General features: G+C 35.2%; 1 protein-coding gene and 1 long non-coding RNA gene across 14 annotated transcripts in view; one reads left to right on the forward strand and one right to left on the reverse strand.

The window, feature by feature from the left end:
* The window catches only part of LOC149692543 (uncharacterized), a 213,230-nt gene that overhangs the window by 140,517 nt on the left and 53,564 nt on the right, over window positions 1–19,149 (forward strand). The window contains exon 1 of one of the 8 annotated variants that reach the window (XR_016382706.1): window positions 14,212–19,148. The exons of the other annotated variants lie outside the window; for them this stretch is intronic. The gene's annotated coding sequence lies outside the window, so the exon portion shown is untranslated. Of the gene's footprint in view, window positions 1–14,211; window position 19,149 lie in introns of those variants that run through there. 8 annotated transcript variants of the gene reach the window in all.
* LOC149692550 (uncharacterized) lies at window positions 9,756–14,208 on the reverse strand. 6 transcript variants are annotated; one of them, XR_016382793.1, is made up of 7 exons: window positions 13,758–14,208; window positions 13,175–13,399; window positions 12,419–13,071; window positions 12,208–12,347; window positions 10,915–12,133; window positions 10,745–10,843; window positions 9,756–10,672 (listed from the first exon to the last, which is right to left on the reverse strand). It is a non-coding gene; the product is annotated as an uncharacterized LOC149692550 (long non-coding RNA). The 6 variants fall into 6 exon arrangements; XR_016382792.1 differs by having other exon boundaries at window positions 9,761–10,672; window positions 10,915–11,184; window positions 11,258–12,347; window positions 13,758–14,207; XR_016382789.1 differs by having other exon boundaries at window positions 9,762–10,672; window positions 10,915–12,347; window positions 13,175–13,193; window positions 13,263–13,399; window positions 13,758–14,205.

Here is a 19,149-nt window from a genome sequence, read left to right on the forward strand (position 1 = left end):
GCGAAGAAAACCGTTTTCAATAAATAGAGAAAACGTGAATAATATTAATGATGTGTCATTCTCCGTTCATGTCATATTTAAAAGGTATAGATATATATATATACGTATAGAAAAAAATATTTTCTACGAATATATATGTATGTACGTATTAGAATTGGGACTCTCAACGTTCCTGGTGAATTTATACTATAGAGAAGATAGATTCTTGACAACGTCACACTATATTCCTTGATAATAAATAACCTAAAAGTCTAACGGCGGACGGGTTTGTCTCGTGAATATCGTCGCGAGCTTCGTTTTGGCGGGAAAATCTAATCTTAAAAGCGCGTGGATTTTCAAAAATTACAACGACAAGTTGTCTTAATTAATCTTGTACGGAGCGACGTTGCCTTGATTAGGTTTGTACAAAATCGTTAATTATAAAATACTGTATACGACATCAAGAAAATGAAGGGTTAGACCTAGTTGTCTCGTATACAGTTGATTTAAGTTTTGCGGATGTTCTATTACTGGAATCGTAATACTAAATCCGAAGTAATTTAGTATCTTAACGTTTACAAGCTGAGTTTTAATTTAGCTTCTTAGTTATTTACGGTGAAATCGAGGAGACATTCACATCCAACGTCAAAAATAAGTTACGTTTCAACTTCAACTTTATTGAAACTGTTAACACTTTGTGGAAATAAATATCTGAAATTGATATTAAATCAAAACGAAGAAAACTTATCGTACTAAGTTTAAAATGAAATCGTGATTCTCGCATGAAACACTGTATACTTTTAAATTTTTATATACTGACATCAAATATTAAACTAGGTTATTGGAAGGGTGTTAGTTTGTTGGTTTGTGTGTTTGTATGTGGCGTCTGTCCAAATTTCTTGAGAGAAACTGTTTATAAGTAAAGATCAAATCTGTCGTATTTGGAAATACGAATTGGTATAAATGTGCAATCCAAAGACTTTCATGATCAAAATCTCTAAGATTTAACGTTATGATTATGTATTTTATGGAGTTATTGATGCACGCGTAGCTATTAATATTTTCGTCGTCGTAATTTTTCTTGTGTTTTTATCCATTTCTTTTTGGTGCGAGGCCCTTCGATATTACTTTACCATTTCTGACAGGATCGATTATTTTTCACTCAGTACTTGATCTCAAAAGGGATAGTAGTACTTATTTTTAAACATACCATAAGATTAAATACTTAATAATGTAAAAATTAAGCCGAATACGTTTAGTAGTTATTTGAAATCAGAAATATTATAAGAAGATGTTTCGATTAAAAAATGTATTGATAGCTTTATGTATGGTACTATCCCTTTAAGCCTTGGCCGTTCTCTAGCCGGAGCCAAGGACTAATGTCTTTTTAATTGCTTGTATCGTCTGCTCTCAATTTATACGTGCATTTCGTAACTGCATGCGCGGCTAGGGAAAATACTTTTTTGGGATGGAATATCTGAGAGAGGAGAGAGAGAGAGAGAGAGAGAGAGAGAGAGAGAGAGAGAGAGAGAGAGAGAGAGAGAGAGAGAGAGAGAGAGAGAGAGAGAGACCGAGGCTTAGCTAACTTGGACTCATGCGTGGAACGGGGGAAAACTTTCCGTAGGAAGTTTGTGACGCCTCGTGATTAATTCTTCTTTCCTCTCTCCTACTTCTTCTCCTAGCTCTGTCTCTCACTCTCCTCTTTCTGTTTTTCAATTACTTTTATCCAACGAAGTTATTTAATTCTTTCCAGAGTATATATGGTTGTACATCAGGACAATGAAATCGGTTGAAATCTAGGGACTCCTGTTTTTACATTTTTGGCCGCCATTTTTCAAGATGGCCGCTGGTTGGAAAAATATTTCTTAGGGTGTACCTATTACTTAAGAGTAACGTCCCTGCAAAATTTCCGTTTGCGAAATTCAATATTCATAGGACAATTTTATAAATTCATACAAAAGGATCTCGCGTCATGCGTGAACCTCTTCCCTTTCTATGCTTGTATCAATATCACCGAAAACAAAGGAAACCCTTACGTTCCATTAGAATTTCTTTCGTACTTCTTTTTTTAAAAAGTAAAATAAAAACTCAACAAAATTTAGATATATAAATGCATGGGAGATGCGAAAAGAAACTAATCTATTTTTTATTAAGGTAGTTAAAAACTGGCTTTTATACCTCACCCCTTTACCCATCACAAGATATAATGTACTTTAAACTTAACTACCCACGTTTTAAAATTTTAAAACAAGGTAGCATTTTTTCTTTTTTAATTTTTGCTGTCAGGACTTGGGAGGTCGTTTGTCAATATACGCCAGATTGCTCTTAAAATCTCATTTAGTTTAGTTTAATCGGGGTAACACGTGTTTGCTAAAGAAACGTGTGGGTATCTTTCGATTAGCGTATGTTGTGCACTTCTTCAAGTTTTTCTTCTTGATCTTTGCAAAACACATAAATAAGATTGTTTTAACCACGTAGCATTATATATACAACGTTTCGGCACGCGCCAAATTCAACTAATATTAATGTATTCACGGAGCACGTGGCATTCATTTCTCGAGACGCGCGAAATTTCAAAATTTAAAACTAGGCTTAACAAGGTTTTAAGATTTGAACCGAGGCTTAATCGAAATTTTAAAATTTGAGCCAAGGCTTATAGAAATTTTAATTTAAATGGTAGTAACTACGCAAAAACGGGCAGGAAATAAACGCTGAGATTATATTAATCAATATAAGACGTATATCAATTAGCTATTAGTAGGAGAAGAAAATCATTTGTTAAAAAACACGCTGAATCAATTTTGAGTGTATAAAAAAAAAAGGTTAGTTTGAAATTTTTTTCTCTTGAGTAAATTCATTCATTCCTTGGTTGGGTTTTCTTTTCATGCTTACCGTTATTTCCAATAAAGGATTTATCTCTGCCTCTTCTTCCTCGGGCTGGGTTCTAGCTTCCTCCTTTTTGCCTTCGTTTTGCCCCATTTCCTCCGAAGAAATGACAAAACTGAAAAAGAACGGAACATTCTAGGGTATATATGTATGTGTATATATATACGTACAAACCGAATCACGCTTACGCTCTCCTACCCAACCCAGCCCGTGATTCCCGAACCATTTTGCCACATAAAACTCGCGTCTCTTCTATATGCACATTTCATCTGGCAAGTCTGCATTTTTGCATCGCTTTTTCTTCCGATTGCGAGTTTTAAATACCGCCTAAGTTTCAAAGGTTTTAAGGTTTGTTGCTTTGAAAGAGAATGACAGGCTGCCCGTAAATTTGTATCACTGAGTGGATGAAGGAAATAAGTAGTGCACTGTATGATGGGAAGTCTCTTCGGTTAACCAATCAGATCTCCACTTTAATATTACGTTATCCTTCTTAATGTCGCTCCAACGAAAATATCCAGTGGGAACTTGGCAATTCGGGATTAGCTCCAACCCCAGCGCCATTATGGTGTGTTCTCAACAGAATGAAAGCTATTTACGCCCCTCCTCCTGATATGTAGCTTGACGTTGCATGATCTAGTTACTGCCAAGTCCCTTTTCCAATTTTTAGAATATCTTTAGTTATTGCTTCTAATAGATTTTCTAGAAAAACGTAGTACACTTTCGAGGGATTTTTAATTTGTCTTCCTTATCTTGTTGTTTGCTCTTGCGCTTCCTTTTTCTCTTTCTCCGCATCCTTCGTAGCTAGCATCCCTTCCCATCCTCCTCCTTCCTTCATCCTGGCAATTTTTATCGAATTCTCGGATACTGGATTCTTTTTACATCTTTTTTCCTACCTTCTACCCTAGCTGGTCCAGGGTGTTTTTTTTTCTTTTTCATGGGAAAACCTTTGGTAGGCGCTATCTAAAGCGAGCTAGAAGCGAAGCTCTGCTGGAAAGAAATTCGTATACCGAGAGAGAAAAAGAGGTCTGCTAGGGAAAGACGAGGAGGATATTTCTCGGGTATAAGAAATCTAGATACACTGTTTGATTCTACAATAGGGCCCTAATCTCCTAGATCTTGTTTATAATGATTGATAGCGCCGTTATGGCAGCGTGTGCATCGAGCCGTCTTCGCCAAAAAACTCCCCCGAATGTGATATACGAGTTGGATATCGCTAGCGATCATCCCCAGTATAGATCAGAGATTTTTGGCTATGAGAAATGTATACCTTATTTTTTATCATATTATTATTATTTTTTGCTTACATTGGTTCATTCTTTACAACGTTACGGACAGAAAACTTCTGCGTGAAGCTATAATCTACACCGCATCATGTTTAATCGCTTGTTTAGTTTGAGGTGACGTTTCTCGGATTTGTTTATTTATAATATTATATTATCTTTCCTCCATCTTGATTTTATTTATATTAAAGTATATTCCATTAAAGGGAGAGCTTGAAATCGTCTGCTTCGCAAGGGGGCGTTGTATTTTTGTAGGTAACTAGCGCCATCTAAGCCTTTAAATTCCCTTTAATGGAAAATTTCCCGCCCTTTTTTTAAATATTAACCGAAGTTTATTTAATTTTAATTATCTAATATACAATTTTTTAACACTTAACTACATTTCCAGGAAAGCAGTTTGATAATAAACTAAGTTAACAACGTAGGAATTAAATTTCTGACCACTCCACTTTATATCATTAATATAAAAACCAATTTAAAAATGTCCACTTAAACATCGTAAAATTTGTTTAATATTAGGCTTCCTAATAAGCGAGGAGAGACCCAGGTCATTCTTATCCCCCCCCCGTGGCTGCCATAACATAAACCCAATTAAGAATTTATATCTTAATAAAAGAGGGGAGTCCTTTCCCCACGCGACGCGACAACACTTGCTTTTGTAAATTATTCCGGGAAGCAGAGTAGCTCTCTCTTTCTCTCTCACTTTCATTTTCCTAAATTCCTTCTTAAAGAGCAATCCGAAATCCATTATTCAAGAAAGTCTTAATTCTATTAAGCGACCATTCTTCTAGTTTTAAAGGAAACCACCGAGAAATGTCGTTATGGTATTTAGCTTAAGACACAATTTTAAACTTGAAGAAAAACCTCTCGTTTCTTGAAGAAAACCTAATTTTTGTTTAAATTAGTTACTAATTAGTACGTGTTTAAAAGATAATATTTTGGAGAATTTTCTTGACTGTTTATTTTATATTTTCATAATTTCAATTTTTCTCTCGCGTCGACGAATCAATTTTTGGCACGTTTTTAAAATTAGCAGACGCCTCTGAGGCTGCGTAATTGCGTAATAACACTTATACCACCGCTTCTATATAAATTTCTATAGCAAAGGCCTGAAGTTAGTCTCGGTATTTCTTTTTATTTAATTCTGATTTTTTTTTCTTCATTTCGTTTTTTTATTTCTCGGTTTCCGCTCCTCCTAATTGGAAGTTCAAGAAAGCTTGAAGTCCCGATTTTTCTTTACGGATTTTTCGAATAAGGCTTTTTTTATATTCTATTATTTTCCCTTTCTGTATACCGTATAGTTATTGTCGGCAAAGGTACAAAGCTAAAAAAACCTATGAGAACTCTAGCTTGCCAGGCTCAAGAAAAACTGCCCTGAAGCGTTTTTGAATTGAAAAAATGTATAAATTCAAAGTTCATTATTTGAAGATGTTACGATAGTTCTAGGCAGTCGTGGGGCGCTGCATAACTCATGGAGAAATGATAAAGAATGGCGGTTTACTTCTGCGAATGAGTTTTTCGAATTCATTTATGGCGGGATATAAAAAACAAAATCTATTGGGACATTTGATTCGCCATTTGCTAAAGCGCTCATGCGTGATCTTCGAGGAGTAGGCCTTCCCCGTGACACTAAACCTAACTATCTCAGCTCCCTCTATCTACTCGTGAGAGTTCAAATATTTTTTTCCCCAATAATTTATCCAAACTTTATAAATTTGAGTTTGTAATTTAATTTTTCAATATTTTGAAAAATAGAAAATATTTCAAAAATTTTATATTTATCATAATTTACGTTGAATATTTTTCTATGTAGTAATAACCATATTTAAATTTAATTTTTTTATATATCTGGGGAAAATATTACGATTTTTTCATTTTTTTTATTTATTCAATAGTTTTTTCCGTAAGTTTTTAATGTTTACTATAATCCATTTCATCTGTTTAAACAATTCTTCAAAAATAAAAGGGGTTGACGAAAAGTATGCAAATACAGGAATTGTAAAACAAATTGGACGTTTACCAAATTGTCAATTTAGAAATTTTATAGCCGTGACTTCTACTTGAGGCTGCTCAGTCTGTTGTTATTCGCGTGCAACGCTCCTTTAAGTTGTCATTAGTAAATTTGTCATATTGTCAACAAGATTGTGAGAGAGTTGATTGGCATCTACCAATGCTGTCGTGCACGGTTCTTAAACGCCATTTGTTAATATACTGAAAGAAAAATATTAGTCAAATCAAACCCCAAGTGGTCCCAACAATGTCTAACGCGGCTATATAGAATTGAATGTACTTCATTATACGCCTGAATAAGTACATATTGATGGTGTATTTATTTATTTATTATTTAAAAAAGGGGAAAATTCTTTACGAAAAGTTTTCTGTATTTTCTCACGAAATATTTTTGACTGATATCGGTTGAAATCAAGTGAATGTTTTTTTTCATTGAAATCACTTGAAATCTCATAAAATATTAAAGGTGTCAAGTGAAATCACAGTTCTTTTACAACTAGACTTTATTAACAGTTAAAAGTTTTGCAATTAAATTAAGTTTGTAAATTCAAATATTATCATCTCAAAATAAGTTTTACATATTTTTTTTCCGTAAGTATGGTTACTCAATAGGGGCATGTCAATTATTGTAATCCAAACTATGTACTTCCGGTATTACTTAAAAGTACACGGGTGTAATGAAAACGGTGTACAAGCGTGTATACATTCACTCTCTGACTCTCTAAAAGGTATAATAATATTTCATATTTATAAACATAAAAAGAAAAATTGCCTAAACTATTTTTCAACATCTGTGTATTGTGCGCGTTCGATTCCAATTTGCAATAGGACCGGGGTAGATTTGGGAGAGGGGGGGGGGTTGAGTATATATAACTGGCTTCTACCTATGTCTCTCACATTTCCTTTTCTTTCTATTCTACGTTTTACGTAATGAAAGAAAATTTATAATAATGATGCTTTACCACGCGAGCAATTTTTTACCCTCAAATGTGGTGGTGTCGCCCTACACGAATATCTCAAAGTGTAGACAGAACAAGAAATATTGCGATTGCCCTGTAATATATCTACGTGTGTTATAGAGTAACTAGAAAATAAGTTTTAAAGAGGTTTTGAATAAATAGAAAATGGACAGTTGTTTTTGATTTTTTTTTCTTTCTTTGTTATGTAATGTTTAAGGGATTTTTAATGGCAAGTATTAGATCTCTTCTTTTTGCGTGACCCCCCGCCCCCCCCCCTGAAATTTGAGACGTCATCTGCTAAGGACAAATGTATATTTATCTACAAGATGGTATTAACATTGGCCTTGCTATAAGCATTTTAACCAATTGTAAACAAAGTAGACGCGTTTCTCTGCTTTACGTAATAAATTATAGCTTCTGTTTATATTTGAATTTCAAATTTTTTAGTCACGAATGCATCGCGTATTATTCAAATACTAATTTTATCCAACCAAGGCCTAACTTAAAACCTCCTTAACGACTTAATAAGTAATTCTGAGCTGAAAGATAAACGAATTAGTTAATGCAAACTTTTGCAAAAAGACGGTAATAGTTATTTTACCTAACCAAGGCTTAACTTTAAGAGACTTCTATTGTTAAACCACTTAATATAATGGGGAATTTAGGAATTTAACTAAGAGGAATGACATTTATTGTGTTGTTTTACACGTATTAGTTTATGAAGGGAATTACAACTGGCTCGGCATGCATTTCTGGCTTTTGACTCGTAAAATAGTTAATGACAGTAAATTTAGAAAATCTTAAAAATGCTCGAAACGTTTACGCTATTTACCTCTACCTTTTATATACGAAGGTAGATTTCCCTTAGGTCAGACGACCGATTCTATTTATGTCTCTCCGTTTTTTTTTCTTTCTTCTTAATTATAGACTGGTAAGTTTTGGTGTCTATGCGATGTCTCTTAAGTTGTAACGGAGCCAAGATCTTCCGGCGAGTAAAAAAAATTGTTTTAACGATCTATACTTAGGATTAGGATAGGTTTTTTTTCTTCTATTCTGGTTTATTTTGGTTAAAAAATCCCAGACTTTTTTTAAGGGCGATCTAGCAAACTCTAAACTGCCGACAATTGAATCAAAATCCATGAAAAGCTCTTTATCCAAGCGGGGGTTGATAAATCTAAATCAATGGCAGCCCTAGTAGCCGATCCATAATAGTTGTCTTAGATCCCGGTGCCGACGGACTAGCTATCTCTTTTCCACGTTTTTCCATCCCCTTCTTCACCCCCTATATCTCTCTCTCTCTCTCTCCACTGCTCTTGCGCTTCCCTCATCCCAAAATTCTCTCTTCTCTTATTTTCTATCCGAAGTTGATCCCAGCTGGAAAATTCTCTCTAGGTACCAAGGCTTAAGAAGTTATAACTGCAAACAAACGTGGTACGAATCAAATATTATGGAGACCAAGGCTTAAAGAACATTGATAGTTTCAACTGAAACTGCGCGCCGTTTTCGATGAAGTAGAGCAAAAATCTATCCGGGATGGAGATGCGTTCTTAGGCCTTGGTTCCTCCTCATTCATTTCACGCTAAGATTACAATGCGTTTTATGATAAATTCCAGTAGCAGTTTATTTATGGGAGTTTAGGTTTAGTATCTATTGTAATTTCGACTTGATCTAGATGGGATGAATTCTTTCTAGGAAAAAGAAAAAAAGAAAAAAAGAAAGGAAGACATTGGGAAATGGGAGATGGAGAGACAGAAAATTCATATAGGTCGTCGCTCGCGAGCAACGAGACATTAGTTTTCCATTTAGACTGTGATTCGGTGTGCGGCAGGCACAGTGGTGGTGGTGGTGAAGAGATACGTATGCTTCTTCAGACTTTTCAGCAAATGCTATTATGCTTAGCAAGGGGTTTTATTTTTTATTTTTTATCGGATATAAAAAATGCCCATCCACCCTCTCTCTCTCTCTCGTTTGCTCCATTTGCATAAGTGCTTCTTGTGGCTGACTTTTGTTTCTTGATTTGTAGTTTACCTTACGCTTGACAAGATAATTTGTAATTTTTATTTTATTTTATATCAAGAAGATATTCATTTATCTGTTGAATATTAAACTAAATGAGTAGGTAAAGGGTTTTTTTTTAATTTGAATAAAAACGGTTCAGTATTCGTGAGATAATTAATTTATGAAACTCCAAATGGAATTTTAAAATTACTAAGGTAAACTGGTATTTTAGAATAAATTATTAAAAAATAAAAACTCTTATAACTGGAGCACTCGTGTGCCGAAACCTTAACCTTAAGACCTTTGACCCCATTTCCTTCTTATATACTTTTTTTAATAAGAAATCTTCCTATAATATTCCCTACACTACTCTACAGCAAACCAGTTTCGTATATCGCTTTATCTTCTTTCATCTAGGTATATATACACTTAAAAATTTAAAACTCTAATAAAATATTAAAAAGAAAAAATAATAATAAAAATTATATTTTTCTTAAGAAAAACCACGGGATTCGCACGACCTGTACAAAGATGTTAGAGTACCCTCCCTCTCAATGAAAACCTTTATTTTATATTATACCAAAACTTAACCCGACCTGACCTCTACAATAAAGTTTATAGTGTTTATTATTTTCAAAATAAGAAAATATATATATTATTATTTTTTTATTTTTATATATTCGCCCTAACTGGGAAAATTCCAAAACTTCCCTTCTCAACTTATTTTTAAATAATAATATTTAAAATTATTGATACGTTTAAATTATTTTATTTACAAGGCTGTCAGTATGGCGCCATGGTGGGAATAGTATTAATGAATTCTCATAATGCCAAGTAGCGGATTCTGCCAAAGGTATGCTGGGATAGATTATAACCGGTGATATGCGACATTAGTGAAATAAATAGAATTGGCTATATTTGCATATAAATATGATTATTATTATTTTTTTCATTATTTTATCTTTAATTTTGGTGGTTAGAATTTTTATTAATACTTAAACCATCATTAAAATTCTCAAGAGAAATAAGTAATTTGGGAAAGAGGGGGTCTTCACTAACATAAAATATCGGTTTTATAATTATTTAGATATAAAATAATATTGACGCGTTTGAAATCAGTGGTTACCCCCTTGGCATATTTTTTCCCGCTGGACACTTTAATTGTACGTAAAACTTTGTATTCTCATATATCCTATACATCTTCGTCAAATATACGTTTTTTCAAAGTTTTTGACAATTTTTTTTCTCTTTCGGTTCGTCTACGAAGTCCTTCCTTTCTTTTTCTAAAAAAAAGTGTTCCCCTATTTTTTTCGAGGGGCTAATCACTGTCAGATTCCCCCCTACACCGAGTACGGATAAAAGCAATAATATTAGCAGACTTTTTTATTATTACGGTCAAAGGTATACAGCATTCATAGGTGGGTGGCAGTGGTTGACCCCTCGCCTTTTTCTGCCCTCGCTCGACCAACTATAAACGAACCAGGGCACCTAGAGCCCAATGTAGCATCATTGGGTGCCATTCCAGGCTCGATCGGGCGCTTTCTTTTTTATACGAAACCCCTGCGAGCGAAAATTTCCAACGTCAGTGGCAGCCATTTCTGCAAGTATATAGGAAAAGTACTTGGGCCTTGCCTAGTGCTGCTTTTTCGTCAAAATGATAGATGATTTCGAGGCGAGGATCACAAACACTGGCAGTACACGCAGGAACCGGAGTGCCTTCGTTGTTTGCTCCTGCAAAAATACGTGGCCGCGCCGCTTGTCAATCGTATACTATATATCGTATATTATCGATGTATATATACCTACGTACACTTCGTTGGAACTACTTATATAGGCCACTTTTTCGTTTTTCTGTTATGCTTTTTTTTCTACCTTCTCCTTTTCCTGGCTCTCCCCTCCTCTTCCAGATATTTTTCCGATTTTTTTATATATATATAACCTATTTTCGTCAGTGATTGGCCGACAGTTTTCGGGTTCCGAAAGAGAAGTAGTTTGTGAAAAAGAAAGTTCATCACCCGAAGTAAATTCGGGCGCGTCAGTAAGGACTTCCGCTCTGGTCTTCAACCTTAATCCTTAATTCAATGTTTTACTTTAAGTTAGGAACTACTGGCTTTCAGGAGCAGTTCATCTATAGGAAGGTTGTACTTAGGACATTTTCTAAAAGGAAGGAACGTGTGCCCAGGCTTTTCCTTGTGTTGTACTAGAGAGAGAGTGTGTGTTCCTCTAAGGCAGCTAGCGTTTCCTAATTAATGGATTTCGAATCTGTCATCCGACAGCGGTCCAGTTTCCCCGCTCTACTCAAGTCTATAGTTGATACTGCCCTAACTCCTAGCTTTCTTCACTTACTCCTTATTGAAGAGGTTTTTACGAAATAGGCTTAGCAAATTTCGTTAAAGAAATGTTTAAAGTAGCTAAGGAAGTTTCTTTCGCAAGAATTTCAAGTCTCCTTTGAAAATATTTAAATATCTTGCAGAAAAAATATCTATGATGAAATATTAATTGAGACATCAGTGTTGACATTTATACTTATAACCTTATACTTTGAACAAATGTTTTCAATAGGTTTAGGATTTGTGTTTATATAGATTTCACAATGAACTTGGCGTAGTAAATATTTATAGCAAATACAATGAAAACTCAACAAAGCGTTCGTTGTTTTATAATTCAATCCAAACATGAAATTTGAATAAAACAAAATAACAGTAAACTTCTCGTGACGATTTGAAGTTGAACTCGGCACGAGGAAACTTTTATTGTTATTTATAATAGAGTATTGGGAAACAAGGATGATGTATCCTACGTACCCAGGATATGTTAATATAACTTGTAGTTGGCAAGTATGATAAATTGATTGGGAAAACATATCCTGGTAACGTATAGTTTGAAATCATCTTTGAGATGGTTAGTGCGGCATGGTCATTATAGTTGCTTCCCATAGCGTGTTTACGGTCTATGGGAAAATGATTTTTTTCTTTTACTTTTTTTTCTCCCTATCATGTCTCTATTGGTGGCACGCAGAAACTTTGGGAGTAATTGATCAGTTTTCTGTCGGGGAGGAGTTCAGTTGGCCGTTCCGTTTTCGGGAAGAGACTTACTTCATGGGGGAAACTCTGGCTGGCGTCCATGTAGGGTAGGGTGTGGTCTGTTACCAAGGTTACCACGCGGGCTGGTTGCACGCTGTCTGCTACGAATTAAAACCCCTTCCAAAAAGGATATTCACCCCTCTCTCTCTATTCTGACGTATAAAAAACAATTAATTCAAAATTAATTCGAAAACACTCCAAAGTTAAGTAAGGTTTTCCTAACCTTCTTCCTACGTCCGCCTGCATGTAGAGCTGGTGAAGTCCGCCCTCTCAAACCAGAGGCGCCAAAACTATGAAAACAATGAAAGTTTTATTCATAAATTTAGATTTACTTCCCCATAGCTTTGTTGAGTTTTGAGTTGTAGTTGAAGTTGCTTTATTGTAGTTTAATTTGGTTTCCCTCTCGATCTAGATTCGTTTCAACTTTCTGTTAGTTGCATTTGTCTTTGATATTACTCGACGGTTTTTCTTTTGGTATCGATTTTGAATTTAATTCGTAATAATAGTTGTTATATATAGCGAAGGCAAATACGAAAAATACTTTCCAATAACTATTTCTTGTTATACATTATAAAAGATTCTAATTTGGTACTGGATTCTTACTGAACGACTCGATGGAGGAGGGGTGGGATGTTAAGAAATAGATAAAAACATACCCATAATTGTCGTGTACTCTGTGTGATGTTTCTGTGGGTTGGGAATTTTATTTACGCGTTTCTGTACGACAAGGACCTTCATTCATACGCGGACTAGAATCCAATAGCAAAAGATGATAGGTATTTTGGCACAAAGGCTTGCATTTTAATGTAGCGAGTGCAATTTCCTTGTGTCTGTTGTCAAACAACACCTGCGCGACTGTAACGTTCTTTCCCCGGACTAGTAGAATATATAAGTGAAAAAGGGTTAAGGATTATCATTAGTCGTCATTTGCAAACTTATTTTAGTGTATCTAGTCCCGGTTTAAACATAAGGTCCTTGCCTCAATTGTCGGCCAACAGCTGAAAAAAAGAATTCAGCGGAATATTTTTCGCTTTCCTTTTCGTGTTCTCGAAGAACAGAACGCCTACCTGGAAACTCCTCAGGCCTAGACTAGAGAGAGAGAGAGAGAGAGAGGAAGTCTGCATGACGTTATAGCCGTCGGCTAGCCGAGTGATTTAGGGCCAATAATTGCCCTAATTATATCCGTAGCGATTCAAATATATATCTACGGAGAAAGAGAAAAAAATTGTACCAGCAAAAAGAAAAAAGGTATAACTGCGCGGATAAGAAACTTCGTTCAGTCCTAACTGGGAGGTGATTTCAGTGCAAAGGGGGGAATCGAAGCTAACCAAGGCTTATAACTTTGAACTTGGAGAGAGAAGATATATAGCTATGTAGATTTATTTCTCTCCACCCCTTTCACCCGCTATCTTTTAAGTTAAAACCATGTTTAAACCCACCACCGTGCACCACCACCCGAAAACTAAAGGTCCTCTATACTCAACTGGCAAGCATGCAGCGTGCCATGCACTTTGTAAAACAAGATAGTGGTGAGGTGAGATGAAAAAAAGAAAATATATTACGTCAAGAACGTTTGCTATAAGATATCTCTGGCGATGGCTGGCTCTGCGCGGCTACGTGATTGCAATGACTAACGAGATTTGTATTCTTCTTTTACGTACTGTAAACAATTCAAAAGATTTGTCGTTCATTTAATCACCGGTGTATATCTCTCTAACTACTTTAACTTGGGGTTGAAAGGGTTTTGTTTTTCTTTGTCTGGAATTAACTGATGTTTTAAGACTATTTTGAACCTAGTTTCATTCCTCGCGAATTTGAATAACGTTTGAAAAATAGGCTTAGGATAATTTTTCCTCGTAATTTTGAGTAACGTTTGAAAAGTAGGCTTAAGAATATTTCCCGCGTGATTTTGGGTAACATTTTAAAATTAGGCTTAGGGGCATTTCCGGCGTTTTCAAGTTCAACTTTAAATTAGGCTTAACATGACTCACATGCGCAAGATAACTTTTCCAAAGCATAAATTACTTAAAAAAACTGGATACAATTGTCTTGAATTTTCACAAGAAATCGCCCCCTCATATCATACATACTCCAAGAGCGACTCTACCCCTATTATTGTCAAAAACGTGGGCTCATTTAATCGTTAATTAAGTAATAAATATTCCAGTGATGTTGCAGCTCGGAATTGGAAATTTTCTTGGTTTCCCTTCTTTTTAAATGGGCAGCGCGCTGGAATTATTTTTTTTTAAATTGTTTCTTCGAAATTAGACGTATAATGTTTTGAAAGTGTTTCAAGTAAATTTTACTTCGGGGTTTTTATGTATAGTTTTTACATTGATCTACATTTTTATTACACGTTCCCTAAATTAGCTACCAAATTTAAAATAATTTCGAATATATGCGGGGCTCTAATTTGACAGAAAATCTCGAGTTAATGACGGTATGACCTGGGGGAAGCGGGCTTCTTTTAAAGACGCATAATTATTAAGCCCCCCCCCCTTATCTTTGATAACTGAATTAATTTAAATACGAAATGATAAAATGGAAAAGTAAATTTAAATCGAAACAAGATATAAATTCATTTTAATTATACAGAATATTTTTAACATTAAATAATTAAAACTGGTTTTTTAAAAATATTGTTTACTTCAGGTAACACCAGATTTCAATGTTAAATATCGATAAATTAGTTAGTCTGAGCTAGGAGTAATATCCTTTCTTGAACCGGGATACGAAGCTATATACTCTACTCTTTAATAAATTAAAAAGCAATATTTACTTGAATGAACATTACTATTAAGTTAAAGGGGTGTAAGAAAACTAATTCTGGCTCCTTTTAAATTGACATTACCCGCCCAAAGGATTAAGTTAACAAGTTTACGAGATCGTTATAGAATTGAGCGACACGCGCTCGCTACGTTTACGTAATAGACGGCGTAAATCGGTATATTATAAGCTTAACGACGCGGTCTGACCTTAAAATCTCCCCAAGACCAAAACTATCTATTTAGCCTTCCTAAATGGTCTCTAGTACCGCAATATCTCTCTTACCATATAATATACGACCGCTAGAATCACTTCGTCATTTTTTTTTTCTTTCGGGCAATCAAAAATCCCGCGCGCCATCGTAATAAAATAAAACTGCTTGTTGTTAAATTGTCAGAACGATTATGAGTTTATACAATTTTTACCTGAATATATATATACAAACAATTCTAGGTCTCAAAAAGAACTTTAGTTTCCACGTGCGCGCGAAAACGTAGTTCAAAACGTGACAGTTTTTTTAAGCTTTTGGCGCGAAAAGATCTCGCGAGGTTTTCAATTTTGGGCGCGAAAAAAGTCCACGAGACTTTAAATTTTGGCGCGAAAAACAAAAAGCGCGCGAGTTCTGGAGAAATAACAATTTTATACTAACGTTGGGAGAATTTTACAAAAGTACGTTTGTTATTCTAGGTAAATTTCTATAAATTCTTGCACATACAAAATAGAAATAAGCAGCGTAACGATATCCCTGTAGTTCAATAGATTAATGAGATATATAGTAGGTGGTAAAGGCGCGCTGAAAATCGTTTAACCCAAAGGGGTATAGTAGCCATGGCACTACCATAAAACACACATGCATTAATAATATTCCCGTGTATTCCATTTCACGTCTGACTTAAGCCTAATTGATTTTGTTTCACGGGCAATTTTTTTTTCTATAAAGCTTTTTCCCCCCTTTCCTTTTTTTTTTTTTTTAAAAAATGGGGTTGCAAATTGCTACAAAAAATGGGTAAATTTTCAGGATATCAAAACGATAGTATATAGGCAAATTCCATGCAAAAAACTTTGTACCGAAACTCTATGAACCATCTCGACATCTATCAGAAGCTCATTAGTTAACGCGGAAATTTGGCGCGAAAAAGTTGCACCACGTGTTTTTCAATTTAATTTTAAATTAGGCATAACACTAGTGCAAATTCTTAAAGATAAACTTCACACTCTTCTTTTCCTTCAATTGTATTGAATCTGAGCAATTTTCATCAATTAATAAACTTCAATTTTTCCCAAAGGAGAACCTACTTTGGCTAACTTTGAAAGCGTTATATTCTCAAAGTAAAATTTCGGAACCATGTGAGCATTATGCACGAGGTAAAATTTCGCACGAGACAGCGAGCTTCTACTCCCATGTACCTAAGCTGCGTGTATATTCCTCCTCCGTTTCTATGGCAACCTAGTTCGGCTAATTACACTCCCCATTCGTGCTTTTCCTAACCCCTCTATTCCCCCTACAACTCCTCCTACATCTCGTGACCCTCTTTCCTGGTAACAAAAAAAAAAGGAAAAAAGAAAAAAAGAAATTCAGTTGGAGTCCCTTGCTTTAGCCGTACCAGGATTGAACCCCCACGATATTTGATAGAAAAAAAATCTACCCAAAGCATAAAAAGATGCGCGAGCAAATCAAAATTTAATTACGGAGAACCCAGCATGTGCAGACGTTTTCCTTTTTTTTCCTTGCTCTAGTTTGGTTAGGATTTTTAGGCCTAACTTAGTTACTATTGTATCTATTTGAATGCAGAACAGAAGTCCATATGTTATTGTACATACGAAATAATGTAAGTTGTTTGAATATAAGAGAGAAAATTCAAATTTTTTTAGGGTAAAAACCGCTAATGGCATTGTCCCGTCTTGTTTATTAACGTATCTAGCGCCATCTTCCTCTAACATCTGTTAAACATGGTATCTAAATTAGTTAAGTTGCTAACCTAACCTAAATTTCGCTCTAGTGTGATTGGAAATACTTCAAATTATCGACTTCAGATCAAAGCAGGGTTACGTTATAGGTAGCGTGATATTTTTTCCTGTACCAAAATGTATAGCGATGAGTCATCAGTAGGCCTTTACCTCCCTCTGATAGGCTTAACACAAACTGGAAAATGGCAAGCGATAGGATATAGGTCCGGGTTTTTGTAAATGTCATTCGTGAGAGGGAACAAAGCGGTATGGTTAACTCAATGTTAAGCCTTGGTAACTTGGTTCTTAAACCTTTCGGCTTAGCAACCTAAATGACTTCTTGCCTAACTTTTTTGAACGAGTCACGCGCGCTCGCGTAATTTTTTTCACTAAAGGTACACGAAACAAAAACTGCAGCTGTAGAAATGCGCACAGGTGTAATTGTTGTGTCAGTCAGTTCAGTTGACTTCGCGCCGTGTTAAAACGAAACGTCGCGACTTGACAATCGACATTTTTGAAGTTATACAAAACCACCTGGTTTTTTTGGCGCCATAAATTATGGGACCCTAAGTGTATTGTTGTGGGAAATTAATATACTACAAGGGTTCTGACCTCTTACGCACCATCTAGTAACGGATTAATAAATCTTCTAGTACAAATTTGACTTTTTGTTGAAGGTTTTTTAGTATAATTTATCAACCAGTTGCATTTGTGATGATAAATGTGCATTTAACTGGTCCTATAGCTTCTCTCGCAATTTCTTTTCTATTGTTTGCAGAGCTAATCCAAAAACTTCAAATAAAAGGGTTTGGTGAATTAGTAACGTTTAAGCCCTATATAACGTCTTTGCATCCACGTTGTTCCGTTAAGCAGACGACACGGCGCTCCCCTAACGTCTTATGAAATAAGAAAACAACATTTTCATTGGAAATCAGTTTAGTGTTTTTTAGCTCTCAACTAATTTCTAGAAAACAATCAAATCTCTGGACTCCGACTACCTGTTTGAATAATATAATTATTAAATTTATTTTTGGGATGAAAATTGTAAAGAATAAGCGTGAAAATAAGGAGTCGTCCGTCAGTGGTGGTGTTTGCATCATGTTCCCGCCTCACGTTTCAACGTGATGTTCGTATAACGATCGCGCTCAACCCCTATATAGCTATTAATGTTTCGCGGACCACGGTTATGGAACATTAGAGTAATGCGGGAGCAACGTTGAATAAAAAAAACCAGTCAATCTTTTCATTATGGAAAATATAGTTTTTCTTAGTTGAGAGAAAAAGCTAGTTTTAAGAGGTATTTACAAAAATGGAAAAAATCATTTGTTTTTCCACTTTCTTCTGTTTATGCTTTTGCGAAGATCTTATATAGACGATAGGGAGAGCACCTTGTCCACGGCATGCACGAGTACTATGGGAGAGATTAACTTTCTAGTATGTCAAGGTCATCCCAAACCCATTGTTTATAGGTAGGCGAGCAAACGAGTGACGTTAAAAATTAAATTATGATCTGTATTTTTTGCGGTAAATCAAGGTCAATCAAACCTAATTAATTTCAAAATGGAAGCTCACGGCATATGCTAATTTGGTAGGAGTTCTTTGTTGGTCCTACACGATATGCATCTGAAGTGATATTAATATAAATTAGTTTTTGGTAATTGCTTTTTACACTCTATAGTCGCATGATCACCCCATAAAATTAGGGTTAAGAATGTTAATCAGAGTACCTATGACAAGTAATTAAAAAAAAACTTTGATTAAGATTGAATTGTCCATGATGTATCCCGTTGTGGTATTAGTGGTACACACGTAATATGAAAGGTTCTGGTTCGTATTCTCTACACGATTGGTTAAAAATAATTTGGTATTTGGGCAGGGTGGAAAGGTTGTATAACAAGACCTATCCTTGTTGAGGTAATTTAAAAAAGGCAGAGAATCAAAAAAAGATAAAAAGAAAAACGTATATATACCTAGATGGGCCAAACCCCGAAAATTCGCTTGTCAAAGAATGAAATAAGCTTGGCGAACCCTGCCCTTGAAAACCGATGCATCATATGAAAAGGACAAGAAGGAATGCTACCCTTAACGTCCAAAAGTTTTTCTTGTCTTGCTGTAAGATTCTCGGGTTATCCGCCATGCGGTGCAAGATACTTTTTCGCCTTTATTATAAGTTTTGACGGGATTTTTTTTTTCTTTTCGTTGGTCGAATTGCATGCCGGGGGTTTTTGAATATGAGTAAGG

Source organism: Phalangium opilio, unplaced genomic scaffold (genome assembly GCF_054372755.1).
Source record: "Phalangium opilio isolate 3A_F unplaced genomic scaffold, DU_Popi_V2 ptg000024l_1, whole genome shotgun sequence".
Classification (NCBI taxonomy): Eukaryota; Metazoa; Arthropoda; class Arachnida; order Opiliones; family Phalangiidae; genus Phalangium; species Phalangium opilio.